The sequence below is a fragment of the Canis lupus genome, chromosome 15, assembly GCF_048164855.1.
Source record: "Canis lupus baileyi chromosome 15, mCanLup2.hap1, whole genome shotgun sequence".
Classification (NCBI taxonomy): Eukaryota; Metazoa; Chordata; class Mammalia; order Carnivora; family Canidae; genus Canis; species Canis lupus.
Genome location: NC_132852.1, coordinates 22,998,957 through 23,019,239, shown reverse-complemented (window position 1 = coordinate 23,019,239; position 20,283 = coordinate 22,998,957). Strand labels below are relative to the sequence as shown.

The window sequence follows — 20,283 nt, the reverse complement described above, 5'->3', positions numbered from 1 at the left end:
CCACATCGGGCTCCTTGCATGGAGCCTGCTTCTCCCTCTGCCTGTGTCTCTGTCTCTGTGTGTTTGTGTGTGTGTGTGTGTGTCTCATGAATAAATAAATAAAATATTAAAAAAAAACACCTTTCCTTTAAAAAAAAAGGCTGGATAATATTCTATTCTCTCTCTCTCTCTTTTTATTGCCTTTTCTTTATCTATTCATCTGTTGATTAGCAGTTAGTTTCCATGTCTTGGCTACTATGAATAATGCTGCAGTGAACATGGGAGAACAGTTATCTCTTTGATATTTTATTTCCTTTGGACATATAACTAGAAGTGAGATTGGTGGATGATATAATAGTTCTACTTTTAACTTTTTGAGAAAGCTCTATACTGTTTCCCATACAATTGGCTGTACCAATTTACATTCCCACCAACAGTATATGAGAACTCACTTTTCTCTACATCCTTGCCAACACTTGTTATTTCTTCACTGGTTGGTCATAGCCATCCTAACAAGCGTAAGGTGACAGCTCATTGTGCTTTAGATTTGCATGTCCCTGATTAATAGTGATATTGAACTTCATTTATATACCGGTTGGACATTTGTATGTCTTCTTTGGAAACAGGTCTGTTTAGATATTATGCCTGTTTTAAAATAGGGTGATTTATTTATTTATTTATTTATTTATTTATTTAGCTATTGTGTTGTATAAGTTCCTTATATAGTTTGGATATTAACCCATTATCAGATAGGTGATTTGCAAATATTTTCTTCCATTCTGTGATTTGTTCATTTTGTCACTTGTTTCCTTTGCTGTGCAAAAACTTCTCAGCTTGTTATATATAATATATATATATATATACTTGTGTTGCCTACGTTTTGGTGTCAAATCCAAAAAAATGCTGTCAAGACCAATGTCAAGGATGTTTCCTCCTGTGTTTTCTATTAGGAATTTTCAGGTTTCAGATTTTATACTTAAGTCTTTCATTCAATTTGATTGTAAGCTAAGGGTCCAATTTTATTAATTTGTAAATGGAAATCCAGTTTTCTGGATACAGTTTGTTGCCTTATTAATTAATGGGTCAAATTATATCCAATGATGCATAGTTATTTTTATATGTATCATATAGTTCCTCCTGAATTATTGAGTGGCTGAAACTTGGATCTGTGCTTTTTTTCATGCTTTGGTCAATTTAATGAAACTTCAACTCAGTAAGCAGAACCATCAACCTGACTGACAATAGTCACTCCATATCTGCTCTGAGATATTCTCTATTTCTTATCTCAAAGTCAGGATGCCTGGGGTGGCTCAGTGGTTGAGTGTCTGCCTTTGGCCCAGGTTATGATCCTTGGGTCCTGGGATCAAGTTCTGCATTGGGCTTCCCAAGGGAGCCTGCTTCTCCCTCTGCCTATGTCTCTGCCTCTCTGTGTCTCTCATGTTTAAATAAATAAAATCTTAGAAAAAAAATCAATAACTTTGGTAATCAGTAAACTATATATGACCAATATCCTATGCTCCAGTTGACCATAAGACTTATGGATTGGTTAACTCTTTGAGGCTTGGATGAAGTTTTATACACTCTTGCTAAATGACATCTTATAGGAACTTCAGGAATTTTTTTCACAAGCCCAACAGTTCCTTCATCAATAAGACTGTAGTCAAGATACACTACTTTAAAAACACACAAGTCCACTAATTATCAAAAAGGTAAGTAGGTCTTGACAGGAAGAAAATAAAAGAAATTGGTATGTACAGTTTTGAAAAGATGTGATGTCATAGCAAACTCGGGGACACTTAGAAACAAGAATAAATCACTTCATCGTAGCAGTATAATCATCAAGTTCTAGGGAAACTATAAACTGAGATAACCATCTCTGACACCAGAAAGGAAGCTAAGCTCTGTGAGTTTTCCCTTCGTCATTCTCTTTAATGCAGATGAACAAAAAAACTTAACTTAATGGTGCTTTGCAGCACTAATTATTTGGTAATAATCAAAAGGTTTCATGATCTGAAAAAGTTGTTTCAGTACAGCCCATTAAACAATATGAAGAGCTATTATTCCATGCTACTACCTTTCTGCCGCTCAGGTGTTCATTTGCCAGATGCTTTCTAATTAAGAGCATATAAAAGGAGAATAACATGAATTGCACAATCAGGTGAATTTATCTAGTCCAATTTTGGTGCCAATAATAAGTATTATATTTTATTACAATTTTATCAAGATAATTATTTTCTCAATGTTTATATTGATACTATTCTAAGCCACTAAAAAAATCCTCTGAGGCTAGTTAATTATGTGAATCATAGAGATGAAAGACTTCTCTAAATTTAGACCAGCTAAAATAATAGCATACATGTTTGTCTTACCAATATGTATAGTTATTTAAAATTCATACCAAGTGATTTGTAGTAAATCAGTCTCCTGCTGAAGATTTTTATTCTATATATTCCATAACTACTCAGTTGTGGTACTTGTGTGTACAATGCTCTCTTAAATATCTGTAAACCAGAGAGGGGGAGTGAGGAAAAGAATGAAAAGGAAAGGGTGAGGATAGAAAAGAGAAAAGAATTTAAGTCATTACCCAAAGATATTCATTTTATTGTTTCCCTTTGCTGTCCCTTTACAATTGAGAAATTGATTTTGGACTTTTTCCACACTTGCTAGGAAAAAAAAAATCTCTTTCTCTTGGCTTCTTTGATCTAGGGAGTTGGTAACTCAGAATTGCTGTTAAGATAACAGCATCCCTTCTGCTCATTGTTGGATTGTAGTTTTGAAGCCAGAGCTTTAAGAGATTTGTACGGGTGCAAAGGTAAATTGGTAGGCAGGAAATAGATATCAGTACCATCACATGCTGCTAAAATAGACTGAATTTTAAGAATTAAATGCCTCTAAACCAACTTTTTGCCATGACTTTAGAGAACAACAAAACAGCAACAAAAATCTTGTTTTAAACATAACATTGGCTTGTAGTCAAAATAATGCAGGTTTTTAGGACAGTGATACTTGGATCCTTCTGGAGAAATATCATCCTAAAATCTGAAAATGGATTTAATACCATAAGGGAGATATCTTCAAGATTTAATCTCTGTATAAGTTATGATCCAGTTTGCATAGATTCAATCCTGACTCTGTCACTATGGAAAATCTTTTCAATCACTATGTGCCTCAGTTTCCTTTTCTATATAAGGAAAATAGCAGTATATTCTTACAGGAAATGTCTACTCAGATCCTTTGCCCAATTTTCAGGGTTGTCTTTCTACTATTGAGTTGTAATAGTTATTCACATATTTAAGATACAAGTCAAATACCAGATATATACTTTGCAAAAATTTTTGCCTTATAAAATTGTTGTAGTAAATGATTTAAGACATGTAAATTGTTTACAATTTAGTCTGACATTTGGAATGCATTAATTATTATGAAGCTTGGACCAGGTCCTCTTAGTAACCTAAAAGTTATTAAATTCTTCCCTCCTGAACCCTAAACACTTTCATCTATTAGGAACCCATTGATAGGGCAGCCCGGGTGGCTCAGCAGTTTAGGGCCTGCCTTCAGCCCGGGGAGTGATCCTGGAGACCCAGGATCGAGTCCCACGTCGGGCTCCCTGTATGGAGCCTGCTTCTCCCTCTGCCTGTGTCTCTGCCTCTCTCTCTGTCTCTGCGTCTCTGATAAATAAATTTAAAAAATTAGAAACCCATTGATAATTTCATAGAATCCTAGAATCTTATAATACAACTTGTTCGGAAGAAAAGAATGGAAAGAAGGAAGGAATGGGGTAAAGAAAGAAAAGGGAGAGAAAAAGAAAAGAAAGAAAGAAAGAAAGAAAGAAAGAAAGAAAGAAAGAAAGAAAGAAAGAAAGAAAAAGAGAAAGAAAGAAAGAAAAAAGAAAGAAAGAAAAAGAAAGAAAGAAAGAAAGAAAGAAAGAAAGAAAGAAAGAAAGAAAGAAAGAAAAAAGAAAAGAAAGGAAGAGAAAAAGTCACAGATCTTTCTTGACTTTATAATAAGGTTACATCCTGACATACCCATCATAAGTTGAAAATATCATAAATTGAGAATGTACTCCATACACCTAACCTACTGAGCATGATAGCTTAGCCTAGGTGATCTTAAATATGCTCAGAATACTTACATCAACCTACAGTTAAATTATTTAACACAGAATGTTGAATATCTATGTAGTTTATTGAACACTACACTAAAAGTGAAAAGCAGAACAGTTGTAAATGTATTGTTTGTTCACCTTTGTGATGGTGTTGCTGATTGGGAGTGGTGGCTGCCTGCTCAATATATTGCTAGCCAAAAAAGATCAAAACTCAAAATTCAAAGTATGGTTTCTATAGAATGCATATCACTTTGCACCATTGTAAAGTCAAAGAATCATAAGATGAATTATCAAGGACCACCTTTTTGGCGAAATAGTTGATGCCATTCCATCACCTGAAGCAATGTCAGCCATACATCAGCCATCCATTTACTTTTCACCTTCATGACTTTGCTATAATTTCCATATAACCACTATATTTTCTTTTTTTTTTTTTTTTAATTTTTTTATTTATTTATGATAGGCACACAGTGAGAGAGAGAGAGGCAGAGACACAGGCAGAGGGAGAAGCAGGCTCCATGCACCAGGAGCCCGACGTGGGATTCGATCCTAGGTCTCCAGGATCGCGCCCTGGGCCAAAGGCAGGCGCTAAACCGCTGCGCCACCCAGGGATCCCCACTATATTTTCATAATTTTTTTCTTTATATTGATTTAAGTAAACTTATTTTAAAATAAAATCTTACAGTTTTTATCTTTTAATTTGAACATATATACCAATCTATTTTGCAACTTTGATACACATACAAATGTCTACATTAATTAATAATTCTTATTAAGAAAAGTTTCTTCAACTTTCAATTAAGCAAGAATATTGACAGTCATTAATACCAACTAAATACATATTTCAAACAATATTCATCATCACTTTAGAACTGAAGAACTTTCAGAACTAGAAAGTCAGCACAGTTATTGGATGCAAGTTTATAATTCAGTTAGGACTTTTTTGATCACTTAAAATAAGCATGATAAATACTGTACTGATGAAACTTTTGCCATGTCAAGGTTATTTCCAGGGCTTTTTAAAAAATCTACAAAACATAAACTGAGTGAAAAGACTATGGATATAGATTTTCAAGGAATTATCAGATCTTGTACATTTGAGGAGATCATAAAAGAGATTAGCTACCTCAACAGGTATTTAATAAAAATGAAAAGATTCAGTCAAATTTATATTAGGAAAGGCAAAAATAAGCCGTTTTAACACTTTCCAAGATTCACTCACAAACTTAAACCTATTTTATGTCCATGGGCTTATGGAACTAGTAGATGTAGAACAGTCTTTTAAAAGAAGTAGAAGAGCTTATGTATTAACACTAGACAGTCTTCAAAGAAGTAGAAGATCTTATGTATTAACACTCTGTCATCTTCAAAGCTAAAGTCTAAGATTTTTTTAAAATCTTACTTAGAAGGAACTGGTCTTTTGTCCTAACAAATATAAATTGATGATTTTTCCCTACTGAAGATTAGTTTTCAGTCCCAAGTTATCATTCTGAATTTTATAGAAAAACAGAGTTTTTATTTGAAAAGTTGGGAGGAGGGGATCCCTGGGTGGCTCAGCGGTTTAGCGCCTGCCTTTGGCCCAGGACGTGATCCTGGAGTCCCGGGGTCGAGTCCCACGTCAGGGTCCCTGCATGGAGCCTGCTTCTCCCTCTGCCTGTGTCTCTGCCCCCCTCCTCTCTTTCTATGTCTATCATAAATAAATAAATAAAATCTTAAAAAAAAAAGAGAAGTTGAGAGGAGGGATATACAGTCTACCTTTTTAAATTGGTGCCTCTAGTGCAAAAATTGGGTTATAAATGTATCTTAGTCATTGGTACATGACACATTCATCGTTGGCCTATACATGACATGATTTTATTTAACTGGTTATTTATAATAATGAAATAAACACCTAAAATCACATCATCCCAAATAAAATTGGAGGTCTTGACCTTTAGCCCATATTTTTCCTTATGATTTCAACTTCATCTAATCCCTGCCCTCCTCCGACTATAGATAATCATCATCCTGAATTACATGTTCCCCATTTCACTGTGGTTTTTTTTATAGTGTTAATGCATCTACACATATTCCTAAAAGGTATGCTGTTAAACATTAAGGTTTATTTGGTTTTCTTACCATTTTAGAAAGTGTTTCAAGATGCATATTATCATCTCAAACATTTTTTCTTAATACTATATAGTTAAGATTTATTCATAACTCAAGTGCTATAAATTATTCCACTTTGTGAATATAATGCTATATCTTCCTTCACTTCCAACAATGGGCTTCCGAATTGTTTCCAGGGTTTTTGCTATTATGAATAACAGTACTATGAACATTTCTGTACATCTATGCTGTAGACGTGCAAAAATTTCTCTTGGCTACAAAAATTACTGGGTCAGAGGGTATGTAGATGTAAACCCATACTCTCTCCAAAACATGGCATTGTGCACCTTTTAAATTTTGACCATAAAAGAGTTATAAAATAATATTTCATTGTGGTCTTGATTTGCATTTTACTGATCATATATGATTACTAGCCATATGTTTTTCTCTTCACGGAAATTCACTTTGCTGTTTTTTATTTTCTTAATTAGTTTATGGAGTTCTTTATGTATCTTTGATATTAATCCTTTGCCAGTTTTCTGTATTATGAATATCTTCTATGAAATTGCAGTTTCTTTTCATTTTCATAAAGGTTTTATTCAGTGAATAAGTGTACTTAATTTTAATTTAGTCAAAAATATCTATCTTTTCTTGTTTAGGACAATGCTTTTTAATCTTATTTTAAGAAATAGTTGTCTGAAAAAAAAAAGAAATAGTTGTCTGCCACAGCTGTAAACATTACACAACCAATTTTCTTCTGATAGTTTTAAAGATGTTGAGTTGCCTTCTCTTCTTCCTCTTTTCTTTCCCTTTTTCTTCATTTTAATTTGTTTTACCTAATCATATCTGTGAAACAGGAATCCATTTTCGTCTTTATCCACATGGACAACTTACCCTTATTCCAGTTTTATTTACTGAAGAGTTTCTCTTTTCCTTGCCTCTGTCTATATCAAACTTCCATAGGATGACTATATTTCCAGGCTCTGCACTCTCCTTCATGGAAAACAATGTTTAAGAGATAACACTCTTAAAAAAAAAGATTTTATTTATTTACTTATGAGAGACATAGACAGGCAGAGACATAAGCAGAGGGAGCAACAGGCTCCCTGAAGGAGTCTTGATCCCAGGACCCCAGGATCATGCCCTGAGACGAAGGCAGACACCCAACCACTGAGCCACCCAGGCATCCTGATAACGCTCTTCCTTAAGTTCATAACTTAAGGCTGACTGGGCAAGTCTTCCTCTCAGCTCTTATTCTTCTGTAATATCTTGGCTATTATTATTCCTTTACTTTCCATGTATATTTTAGGGTGTACTTTTATACTTTCTATTCAATTTATTTTCTTCTTCTTTCTAGTTGAGGGGGGGTGGTCAGCAAACTAGGGGCCATATTGGCCTGAAACTTATTTCTATATGGCCAGAGACTAGGTGGTTTTTACATTGTATTTGTTTATTTATTGGTTTTTACATTCTTAAATAGTTATCTGACAGACACCAGGTGTGGTCCACAAGACCTAAACTCTAATAGTTGGCCCTTTACAGAAGAAGTTCCCCAAATCCTATTCTAGAAGATTTACTCAATCTACTTTCAATTAATTAATTCATTATTCAAATTTATGTTTTCAGATATTTACTTCATATGTATTGTTCATTCTTTCAAAAAAGTTTTGCCTAATATCTATTCTTGTTCTTTTAACATGTTTTCTTGTCCATAGACATACTGCTAGTCTTTTCCTAATAATTTTGTAGAATATTTCATTAGATTAGTTTTATATTCTTGGTCTATCTTTCTAATATGTCTTCTCCCGATGGATATCTGTGGTTTAATATGCTCTTTTCCCCTTTTAAATAGTTAGGCTCCTTAAATATCTTATCATTTTGACCTCCAGGCCCAATGATGAAGAAACCTAAGCATTAGAAAGCTAGTCACCAGATCCTCAGTCTATAAAACAGATCTACATATTAGGATTTTACTCTTCATTTCCCAAAGAGAAGGCACTCCTTAGATTATGATTTGTCAGCCCTGAGAATTTGGAAAAGAAAATACTAGAGATCAGTTAGGAAGCACTTATTTTTCTGAGATCTTCATTTACAGGTGTATTTCTCAAGGTAATATGTGGATAAGCAAAGAGGAACTCCAAGAAATATGTCCTTTACTACTTCTACCACAGCCTAATGAGGCTATCTACTGCCCAGATCAGAGTCATCACTTTATCCAATTATCTCAATCCCCACCCCTTGACCTAAGGTTTTCCCACAATTTTCTTGGTATTTTTTTTTTTTTTTTTTTGTCTTCAACTGCTCTTGGAATCATCTTGGACGAGGGAGCCAGTAACAGCTGCTAAAAGAAATTATACATAAAAAGTTTATATTTAGTATCAAAAATATACACAAGCCAATTGATATGCTTGTTTAAATCACTGATGGAGTCATATCCTGACAAAGTTTAGGCTGTAATTTTCCAAATAAACTTTGCCTAATTGGCTGTAAGAATGAAGTAGGCAAGTTCAATACTTCCTCCAAATTATTTATGGTTACATAATGCATATACAATAAGGGCCCCATTTGATTTATAGCAATATTTGATTGAATTTACAGAGTAAAAGGAACCCTAAGAAAAGAAATTGAACAGCTAGCCAGAGAAGTTGTGTTCCTGATAGAGAACAGAATTAAAACAAATAGCTAGCTGGAAGCTAGTTGGAACATCAATACCTGACAGAAAATCTGGCAAGACAAAATAGATTCCTTTAGCTAAATATAATCTATACATAACCTAGAGGGTCTATATTGGGAATAGTTACCCTATTCCTGAGAACTAGTCCTGTATGTAATTTTATAAAGTCCCAAGTGATTGTTCCAAGTAGAATGTTCTATGAATATATTTAAATCTTGTTTGTCTGCATCTTGCTATTCAGGAAATCCATGCATTTATGCCTGTATTGAAAATGTGGCCATCATAGCTAATGAAACTGTAAATGGATAATAAAAGAAAGTGATTTGTTAAATGCTTCAGAGCAGTTGCATCAAAGTCAATGTACACAAGTCGACAGTCAAAAGTCTGATCAAAACTCACTTTTCTTGAGATGCTGGCAGAAAAGGAACTACTTGTTATTTTAGTGGTGCCATAAAAGTAAATAGCCAAAATTATTGAGATTGAAATGGACATTTAGTAAGTATAGAATCTCTATTTTTTAAAAGATTCTATTTATTTATTCATGGGAGACACACAGAGAGAGGCAGAGACACAGACGGAGGGAGAAGCAGGCTCCCTGTGGGGAGGCTGAGGTAGGTAGGATTTGATCCCTGACCTGGGATCACATGGTGAACTGAAGGCAGACACTCAACTGCTGAGCCACCCAGCTGTCCCAATACTCAATTTATTTTTTAAATATTGAGGAATAAGAGTCTACTGCTGAGGAATAAGACTCTACTGCTTTCATAGTTTAGGGACATTCTTACAATTTGAAATAATTCTGATAAATAATAATCATTACCATACAAATGTAAAGTCACTTAGGCAGACATTCTTTAAAACCATTGTCTCTATGGACAGTTTTTGAGCAATCACATGTATTAGCCATTCTGCAAATCACCCATCTCCAGAAAGCAAAATGGGTACACCTGGTCACCCATGCATATGTACACCAGTCACCAGTCCATTTGTATATTACGTTATATCCTAGCCACTAACTCTAGTTACAGTTCATCTGTATACTGTAGTACCTTTAGTTGAAAAGATGTATCTAATATGTTTTGCCTTCACTTAAAGTTTGAGATAGTTGTAGCATTTAAGTAAATATATCCAACTGTGAACTCTTACTCTGGGGGATGGGAGGGTAATTTCCACATCTATTTAATTAAAGGCATTCATTGCCTTTTGCAATTAGTCAGTTGCCCTTTGCCTTCATTAATGGGTCTTCTGATGTTTAATATTTAATTTAAAATTTATCCAAATTTCTTTTTTGACCTTGAGAAATGCAGTATTTAAACCAAGAAGTCAAAACATTTTTATACAGGTTTGGAAAGGAGAGGAATTGGGAAGAAAATCAGTAAAGAAAATGTTCCATTGTTAACAAATGTTTTCTTCCCTGGGAAAAAATTCCAACACTTTCCATGGATATCACAGTCTTATGTCCAAGATAAACTAAAACAAAAACCTCTCCATCTAATAAATCTGGTCAAGAATAAATATATGTATATTTCCCAGCACCATCACCACCAAAAAAAAAAAAAAGTTATTTTAAGATATATGGGAGGCAGCTTAGCCTCAGATTTAGTACTCAGATCCAGTACCAATGCTCACTGGATTTCCTGGATTAAAATCCTTATATTGCTCATTAGCTCTGTGACTCTGGCCAATTTTCATAACTTCTCTGTATGAGAATTCTAATAAAAACTACTTGATATGTTTGTTTATAGAAATTAAATGTAATCTTACATTTAAAACTAAAAAAAAAAAATTTTACATGCAAGGCAAATCCTTAATGATTTCATTGTTAAATTCAAACAAAATGCTATCACCATTAATTCATAACTGCTGTAGGCACATGAAAGAATTGGAAGGAGGCATACAATGGTGATGGTGCTGAATACCTTCATATTTTATTCTAGATACTCTTTGAGACATCATCACTCTTTGGGGGCTGCCCATGATCTAGAAACACAGCATAAAAGCCAAAGATACTTGCTCCCTTGAACTTCCTTTGCAGGTTGGGCACAGCATCATGACCCAACTTCATCAAGTAGATTTTCAACCAAGAGCTAATGATATCCAGGAAAGAGGTTTGTGGTGCATCTTCACGGGCCACTACAGTCATCAGATAGGAGTGGCAATGGTGCTATTGTTGTGTCTGATTCACTGCCCATACAGTCAGCCTAGCAAGCCGGCCATTCAGAATTCAGCAGTATCCTCAGGATGGGTGATTCCAGGCATTTTTTCTGTTTGCAGATACTCTAAGGCTGCCTCCTTAACCCTCTAGAGGTTCTATAAGCTACCCAATATCCTTTTAATATCCTTCTTTTCTGCTTAAAAAAATCAGTCAGCATCAATTTATGTTTAGGTATAATTAAGATCTGTGACTAATAGAGTTTGAGCATTATTGAAGCCCTCTTCATAAGAGTGTATGATAATATATTAACACTGTGTTTTTTTAAAAAAAGTATTTCTTAAGCAGGAAAAAAAGTCAACCACAAGTCCTATTTTTTAATCAGATTGTTGTTTTTATTTTAGTGTTGAGTTGTGTAAGTTCTTTATATATTTTGGATATCAACTCCTTATTAGATATATCATTTGCAAATAGGATTGTTTACTTAATATCTCTTTATGCTACTTTGTTATTTGCATATAGAAATGCAATAGATTTCTATATGTCAATTATGTACCCTACAACTTTATTGAACTCATTTATTATTTCTCATAGTGTTTTGGTGGAGTCTGGGGTTTTCTGTATGTAAATTATCATATCATAAATAAATAGTAACAGTTATACTTTTTCCTTACCAATTTGGATGCCTTTTATTTTTTCTTCTTCGTTTTTTTATCTGATTGCTGTAGCTGAGACTTCCAGTAATATGTTGAATAAAAATGGCAAGAATGGACATCCTTGTTGCTAATTTAGAAAAAGGCTGTTTTTCACCATTATCTAGATATGTGCTGTGGGTTTTTCATATATGGCTTCTATTATGTTGAAGTATGTTCCCTCTAAACACACTTTATTGACAGTTTTTATCGTGAATGGCTGTTGAATTTTGTCAAATACTTTTTTCTGAATCTATCAATTTTATCATGTGGTTCTCATCGTTCATTTTGTTATGTGCTGTACTACATTGATTGATTTGTAGATACTGAGCCATTCTGGTACCTCTGGAATAAGTTTCACTTGATTGGGGTGGATTATTCTTTTAATATATTTTTAAATTTGGTTTGCAATACTGTATTGATAATTTTTACAGCTATGTTCACCAGGGATATTTTGGCCTATAGTTGTCCCTATTTTGTGGTGTCTTTTTGGTTTTGGTATCAGGGTAATGCTGGTCTCAAAGAATGAAATTAAGTTTCCTACTTCTAGTTTTTGGAACGGTTTGAGAAGAATAAGTATTAGCTTTTCTTACATGTTTAGTAGAATTCATCCGTGAAGCCAACTGGGTCTGTTTGCTTAGGAATTTTTTATTATTCATTCAATTTCATTACTAGTAATTGGTCTGTTCAGATTTCCTATTTCTTTCTGACTCAGTTTTGGATCATTGTATGTTTCTAGGAATTTATTATTTTTTTCTAAATTTTCCAATATACTGGCATAAAATTTTTCATAGTAGTCTCTCATAATCCTTTGTGTTTCTGGGATTTGCTTGTTATTTCTCCTCCTTCATTTCTGATTTCAGCCCTTTCTCTTTTCATCATGATAAATCTGGCTAAAGGTTTATCAATTTTGTTTATTTTTTTTTAAAATAGCTCTTCGTTTTATTGATCTTTTCTACTGTAGTTTTCATATTTATTTCATTTATTCATGTCCTGATCTTTATTATATCCTTCCTTCTATTAATTTGGGGATTGGTTTGTTCTTATTTTTCTAGTTTCTTTAGGTGTATGTTAGATTGTTTATTCAACATTTTTCTTGGAGTAGGCCTGTTATCAGTATAAACTTCCCCCCCTTAGAACTGCTTTTACTGCATATCAAAGATTTTGAACTGTTGCGTTTCCATTTTCATTTGTCTCCAGGCGTTCTTTTATTTCCTCTTTGGCTTCTTTATGCCCCATTTATTGTTTAATAGTATATTGGTTAGCCTACACTTGTTTGTGTTTTTTCCAGTTTTCTACTGGTAACTAATATCTAATTTCATACCATTTTGGTTAGAAAATATACTTGATATCATTTCAATCTTCTTAATTTTACTGACACTTTTTGTGGGCTAGCATGTCCTGGAAATGTTTCATATACATTTGAAAATAATGTGTACTCTGCTGTTTTCTAATGGAATGTTCTGTGTATATCTATTAAATCCATCTGCTCTAATTGCGTCATTCAAAGCCCCCTGTTTCCTCATTGATTTCTGTCTGGATGATTTATACATTGATGTAATTAGGGTGCTAAGGTCCCTTATTATTATTGTATTACTGTCAATTTCTCTCTTTATGTCTGCTACTATTTGCTGGATGTATTTAGGTGCTTCTAGGTTGGGCGCATAGATACTTACTATTATTATTGATCATTGTTGGGATTGATCCCTTTATCTTTTATCATTATGTAATATCATTTTTTCTCTCTTGTTACAGTCTGTCTTAAAGTCTAATACATTATACAGAGTATGCATTGTATATATATATTATATTTTTATATTTTGTCTGATGTAAATATTGCTACTCTAAGTGTCCCAAGTGTTTTTTAGCTTCAATAAGCATGGAGTATCTTCTTCCACCCTTCACTTTTAGTCTCTGTGTGTCTTTAGGTCTAAAGTGAGTCTCTTGTAGGCAGCATAGAGTTAGGTCTTGGTCGTGAATGCACTTTATGGTTTTTGATGGAAGCATTTAGTTCATTTATATTTAAAGTAACTATTGATAGATACGTACTTCTTGCCATTTCGCTAATCATTTTCTAGATTTTTCATAGTTCTTTTCTGGACTTTTTGCAGAAGTACTTCCTCTTTTAGCATTATTCTTTTTATTTGTAACAAGGGATCATAAATATGGTTTCACTTCAGTTAAAAAGTCTAACTAATTTTACTGCATACCTAATGGTGCTAGATACATATTTATTTGGCCAAGACTATATAATGTGCAAAAAACTGTCTCTAATATTTCAATATTGGAAATAATAGCATAATGAATACTCTTCTATGTATACTTTTTTCACATTTCACCTAGTATTTTCTTCAAATATTAGAACAGGAAAACACTGAGTGGGTCCCTCTGTGAAATAGGAAAAGAATTCAAAGGCGAATATAATATGTATATTTCATCTTCTGTCTATCTTTAGAACAGCACCATATGATAGAATTTTCTGCCATAATGAAAATATTCCATATCTATGCTATACAATATAGTAGCCACTAACCACACATGGTTATTGATCACTTGAAATGTTGCTAGTATGACTGAGGAAAGGACTTTTAATTTAAATTATTTTAAATTATTTTAAATTAAATACCCATATTTATACCATGTTGAACAATGCAGCTCTACATCTTTTATGACTTTTTTTTCTTAATCATTATCTTACATGAATATTATAAGGCTACCTCTGTTTTTGTATGTTCTTTCATGGCACCCTTTACCACTTCCTTTACTGGCAATGATTTTTTTTATATTTTATATCATATACACTTGATTTCCTGCAGAAAGTTGAATATAACTTCTCCCAGATAAGAAAAATAAAAATAGCTAAAGAAGTGATATAATTATTTTTATGTTTTCACAGGTAATCATTAGCCTAATTACTGGAGTCTGTTAATATCAAGAGTATCAAAAATGACAGAGAATCTTTGTGTCAAACCTACTTTAAACAAAGCATGTGGCATATTTTTATTTCTTCTTTTTGCTGCTTCTTAGTTACCAACTCTCCAGTCTTTGAGTATTTCAATTAAGAAATATTTTACCACATTTAAACTTTCATCCTAGAAAACTTTTTAATATTTAGTTTTAGCTTTATAATGAAGTGTATAATAGTCATTTTATTTGTGTCTTTAATCTCCATTAATGTCATATCTTCCTCATTTGTGTGCTTTTATTTATTTTTAATGTTTGTTCTTCTAACAGATGAAGTACTAACATACATATAAATTAATTGAGTTATATAATGTTTTCCCATCAAAACTTCTTATGCCTCGTTCCACTGTTTTCTGGATTTTAAGGTTGAATTCTTCAACTATGATACTAACTGCTTTGGGAGACTTTTGAAACTTTTTTTTTTCTAAATGGATGATGTTGTGGGCTGAATTGTTTCCTCTAAATTTTATGTATTGAAACTCTAATGCTCATGTGACTATATTTGAAGATAAGGCCTTTATGGAGGTAAGTTAGGTAAGTTAAATGAGGACATAGGGTGGGACCCTAATCCAGTAGGTAGGACAGGTGTCTTCTGAAAACAAGAAGATGGTTCAGAGATTCTCTCTCCATGCACAGAGAAAACTGAGGCCATGTAAGGATTCGGCAAGAAGGCAGCCCTGTGGGCACCTGTGTGGCTCAGTAGGCTAGGCAACCAACTCTTGTTTCTGGTTGGGGTAGTGATTTTGAGGTTGTGGAGCTTCAGTGAGACTTCAAGCTCAGTGTGGAGTCTGCTTCAGATTCGTTCTCTCTCCACCTCTACCCCTCCCCACTCTCTATCTCTCAAATAAATAAAGTCTTAAAAAAAAAAAAAGGCAGCAGCTGTGTGCAAGCCAGGAGGAGGTATCTCCCCAGAAAACAACACTACTTGTCCCAGCAAACTAATACAGATGTTCTTGAGATTTCCCTCTAGTTTGTTTTGAACTAAATTTAGGAACATCTATTATGCATATGAACACTCTACATTCTCTGTCATCTCATTAGTTTAATTTTATGTTTCTTCATCTGCATTTAAGAAACATTATTGAAGTTGTTATCTGCCTTACGTTTGATTTTTCTTCTGAAGCATTTCCATTTCTTACCGCCAGTATGAATTTGCCTTTAAATATTGTATTTTTATTTATTTGAAATCCTTACTTTACTTCATTTACCTTCTTTTTCATGCTGTTCTGTTACCTACACTTCCATTTTCTTCACTTTTTATCTGTTTGTTCTCTCTGTGTGACCTGCTGCTCCTTTTCTAAAGAGACCATATCTCTATTTATTCTGTAGATTATTCTAAACATCTCCCTGGAATTTGTAAATAGATCCTCTAATAAATCATTTTGCAGAGTTTTGCTTTTCCAGATTCCCAGGAGACATTTTTTTTTCTTCCTCATTATACAATGATTTTAATAGCCTACATTTAGTTTCTATTCTTACCTATCCTTGAGCCAAGGAAATCTATACAGACATGGGATTGTTTCATTTACCTTCATTCTCTGTTCCTGACCTCTATCCTCTACAGTTGTAGGGCTGTTGATGTTAATGTCTTCATGTCAAATTTCTTGTTTCTAATAAGATTTTTCCTGGTTAATCTGCCTCTTTCCTCCACTGCCCAGTCCTCTGGTACCTAAACTGACATGGTGCAGGATAAAGTAAGTTTCTCCATTTGTCCTTCTCCTGAGTGTGAAGTTACCAGAAAGTTCTCTATCAGCAATCCACTCCTACTTTATTTTCAATAGTTTGCTGGGATTTTTGCATTTCTCTTAAAATAAAGGAAACTAACAAGCAGAGAGACGAGGGACAGGAGAGTAATAGCTACCTGCTTCATTGAATATCATAAGATTATAGGGAAATATTTATCTTTCGACATATAATAAATTTCAAATTTCTGAATTAGAGAAGAAATATTTGGAGGTATTGACAAAGATTTTCTCTTTGACCAAACTCTGGTGAGGTTTCTCTCTCTGAACTCTCTTCTTGAGTAGGACCTAATTTGGGGCTTTCCTGTTTATTTCTGCTTTGTCTAATTTTAGAGGAAATCCTACTACATCAGCTTAGCCAGATTTCCCACCCTCAATATCTAAGCATGCTCAATATCTGATCAGGTTCCTCATTCTCCATGATCCCCTATGTGATATTTGATCACACTGGCTTGCACACAGCAAAATTCCGTTAGGTCAGTTTAGCCAGAAAATACCCCCTTACCCCTGGTGTTTCCTTTTGATAATTTACATCCACTGACCACACACACACCCTGCATCCACTGACCACACACACACCCTGCTCCTTGGCTATGAATTTCCATTCTTCCTTGTTTTTGCAGTTGAGCCCACTCTTCCTAATGTTAAACCATGCAGTAGCCCCATCTATTGCAAGAGTCCTTCTAAATAAAACCTACCTCACCGTTCTTTAAAAAGTTTCATGAATAATTTTCTTTCATGACATGGAGCCTCTTCTTACTTTTCAAGTAGTCTATTTCATGAAGCAAAGATGCAATGTGTCATATGGTTAGGCTGAATAAAATGTAAGTGTATGTTTGCATGCATCAATTGCATCAATCAATTGCTAATATAAAGCTTTGCATCAGACCCTTGTTAGAAATGGCAAGACAGATTTTATTCAAACTGTTGAAGTAGAGGAAAGAGACTTTAGTTCAGTTGAATTCAATTGAGAACTGAGTTCAACTCTTAATACAGCAAAGACAGTAGGGATTTATAGCCTACAAGCAGAATGGAGAGGTCAGTGAATGAAAAAAATGCTAAGAGATATCAACCTTAACTGGTTTAACAGATTTCCTACTAAAGGCAGATTAATGACCTAGATATCAAGAATAGGGGGATAAGGATTATGCTCACATATCATGGATCAGAGGATACTCAGTAAAACTGGGTTCAGCAAGCCATGGGCACAGAACATGAAGGTGAAGTCCTAGTCATAAAAATGGGAACTGACATTCTCATCTTGTTTCTAATTTTAGAGGAGAAACTTTTAGTGTTTCACTATTATGATATTAGCTATAGTTTTGTCATTTTGGGCTTTATCATTTTGAGTCATGTGACTTCTAAACCCATTTGTTTTGAGTTTTTATTATGAATGGATGCTGAATTTTGTCAAATACTTTTTCTGGATCTATTGAGATGATCATGCAATTTTCATACCTCATTTTATAATTGTAGTTTCTACATTGATTGATTTGCATATATTGGACCTCCTCTGCATCCCTAGAATAAATCTCACTTGATTGTGATGAATGATTTTTTAATGTATTTTTTAGTTTGGCTTGCAAATATGTTTTTGAGGATTTTTGTGTGTATATTCATCAGGGATATTGGCCTATAGTTTTCTCTTTTTGTAGTGGTTTCATCTGGTTTTGATGTTAAGGTAATGCTGGCCTCAAAAGATGAAAGTTCTCCTTCTTATTCTAGTTTTTGGAATATTTTGAGAAGAATAAATATTAACTCTTCTGAGTGTTTGGTAGAATTCACCTGTGAAGCCATCTCAATCTGTACTTTTGTACTTTCTGGGAGTTTTTTGATTACCAATTCAATTTCATTTCTAGTTATTAGTCTGTTCAGATTTTCTATTTCTTCCTAATTCAGTTTTGGAAGATTGTATGTTTTAGGAATTCATCTATTTCTTCTAGATTGTCCAATTTGTTGGCATATAATTTTTTGTAGTAGTCTCTTATAATCCTTTGTATTTCTTTGGTATTAGCTGTAACTTCTGCTTTTTCAGTTTCTATTTTATTTATTTGAGTCCTTTTTATTGTCATGAGTCTGGCTAAATGTTTATCAATTTTCTTTATTTTTTCAAGGAATCAGCTCTAGGTTTTACTGATTTTTCTCTATTGCATTATTCTCGATTACATTTATTTTTGCTCTGATCTTTGTTATTTCCTTTTTTTCTACTAACTTGGGGCTTTGAACTTTACATACGTTTAGATTGTTTATTTGAGATTTTTCTTTTCTCTTGAGGCAGACCTGTATTTCTATAAACTTCCCTTTTAGAACAGCTTTTACTGCATACCACAGATTATTTTTGTTTTTTTTAAGTTTATATTTGAATTCTAATTAGTTACAATAGGTCAAAGATGCTCATCCTCAGACACATCCAAGTCTATGTATAGCCTGATTTGGAGGATTTCAAGTCTTAAATCCATATGACCCAGCTCCCCACTCATTGATATTAAACACATGGAACTTGGCGTTCTCAACATCAAAAAGGAGCCCACCTAGCTCCTATGCTCAGACAGACCTATGCTCCAGCTGGCTATTTCAGAAAGTTTGAGCCCAAGCTATACTCCCTCAATTCCAACAGTGATGATGTGGACTTTCTGACAGATAAGGAGAGCTTGTCCAAATATCAGCTGGGTATGCTGCACTTCAGCATTCTGTATGACCTGATGCACAACCACCCGACAGTGAGGGTGATTTAGGCCAAGGACCTGCCACCCCCATCTCCCATGATGACTCATGCCAGGATAAGGCCCACCCAAACCCTTATATTAAGATCTGTCTCCTAACAGACCAAAAGAACTTTAAACAGAGGTGGGTCAAATGCAAGACCCAGAAACTCTTGTTTGAGGAGTGTTACACCTTAGGGACCCCCTTCCCGGAAGTGCAGAGGAGGACCCTGCTGCTAACCGTGGTAGATTTTGATAAGTTCTCCTGCCACTGTGTCATTGGAAAGGTTTCCCTACCTTTGTCAGAAGCTGACCTGGTGAAGGATGGGCACTGGTGGAAGGTGCTAATTCCCAGTTCTCAGAATGAAGTAGAGCTGGAGGAGCTGCTTCTGTCTCTGAACTATCTCCCAAGTGCAGGGAGATGGAATGTTGATGTCATTTGAGCCAAGCAACTTCTTCAGACAGATGTGAGCCAAGGTTCAGCCTCCTTTGTGGAAATCCAATGATATGTGGAAATCCAATGATATATGGACTCAGGCTTGTGAAAACAAAGAAGACTTCCTTCTAAAGAGGCATAACTGATCCTGTTTACAGTAAATCCTTCAGCATCAAAGTTCCCCAAGAAGAACTTAAAAATGCCAACTTAGTGTTTACAGGATAGAACAACTCTGTGACCAGCCTGTGAACAGACCTGGAAACTGATATTGCTGTGGCATAAAGAAACAAGACAATAGCTATGAAAGTAAAAGATTTGAAAAAATAATAAATTTCAGTTAGTTAATATACAGTGAAATATTAGTTTTAGGTGTACAACATAGTGACTCAGCACTTCCATACAACACCTGGTACTCATCCCAAGTGCCCTCTTTAATCCCCATCATCTATTTAACCCATTCCCCCACCATCTCTCCTCCAGTAACCATTGTTTTGTTCTGTGTAGTTAAGAGTCTGTTTCTTGGTTTGCCTCTCTCTTCCCCCATCTTTTCTTGTTTGTTTTGTTTCTTAAATTCTACATATGAGTTCAATCATATAGTACTTGTCTTTCTCCAACTTACTTATTTTGCTTAGCATTATACTCTCTAGCTCCATCCATGTCTTACAAATGGCTAGATTTCATTCTTTTTTATAGCTAATATTCCATTCTACATATATATAATCTTCTTTAACCATTCATCAGTCAATGGA

The 20,283-nt window shown here is 34.2% G+C and overlaps 1 pseudogene; it reads left to right on the top strand.

Moving 5' to 3' along the window:
- Nucleotides 1-17,597: 17,597 nt before the first annotated feature.
- LOC140605357 (synaptotagmin-17 pseudogene) lies at nt 17,598-19,783 on the top strand (annotated as a pseudogene).
- The last annotated feature ends 500 nt before the right edge of the window (nt 19,784-20,283 follow it).